This window comes from Etheostoma spectabile, chromosome 16 (assembly GCF_008692095.1).
Source record: "Etheostoma spectabile isolate EspeVRDwgs_2016 chromosome 16, UIUC_Espe_1.0, whole genome shotgun sequence".
Classification (NCBI taxonomy): domain Eukaryota; kingdom Metazoa; phylum Chordata; class Actinopteri; order Perciformes; family Percidae; genus Etheostoma; species Etheostoma spectabile.
The window spans coordinates 22,271,917-22,272,565 of NC_045748.1; the positions used below are offsets into that span (position 1 = coordinate 22,271,917).

General features: G+C 43.5%; 1 protein-coding gene across 4 annotated transcripts in view; it reads left to right on the top strand.

Moving 5' to 3' along the window:
* The window catches only part of ghrb (growth hormone receptor b), a 32,481-nt gene that overhangs the window by 13,505 nt on the left and 18,327 nt on the right, over positions 1 to 649 (top strand). The gene's annotated exons all lie outside the window — the stretch shown is intronic.

Consider the following 649-nt stretch of genomic DNA (forward strand, 5'->3'; position numbering starts at 1 on the left):
CCTCCAGAGGCATAATGTGGAAGTAAGAGCCTTCAACCTGCTGCCAAATTGTTCGTGGAAATGAATGGTGTCCCAGCTAAGCACAGTTCTTTTTGATACAGGCTTGTTAAATAGTTTGCCAACTTTTAATAGCCTGCAGATTTGTGGGTCTCACATTTCGTGGAGTGATGCAAACTGGGCTGGTGGCTGCTTGCCATGTAGGAGAAACCACTACATGCAACTAAAGGACAACATTGGACATGTCCGTGGTATCAGTATTTTCTAAGAAGTGTACTTCATCAGAGATATTGGCAGACAGAGGCTATTGATGCTAGCCTATCTATGCTGCCATGATACCTTCTGCTAACTAGCAACGTTACTTCAATTCAATTCAATTTATAGTATCAATCCATAACAAGAGTTATCTCGAGACACTTTACAGATAGAGTAGGTCTAGACCACACTCCATAATTTACAAGGACCCAACAGTTCTAGTATTTCCCTCCAGAGCAAGCAACAGTGCGACAGTGGCGAGGAAAAACTTCCTTTTAGGCAGAAACCTGGGACAGACCCAGACCCAGGCTCTTGGTAGGCGGTGTCTGACAACCGGTTGGGGTTAAAATAAAGAGTGGCAATAACAGTCACAAAAAACAGTAGTTTGTAGCAGTTC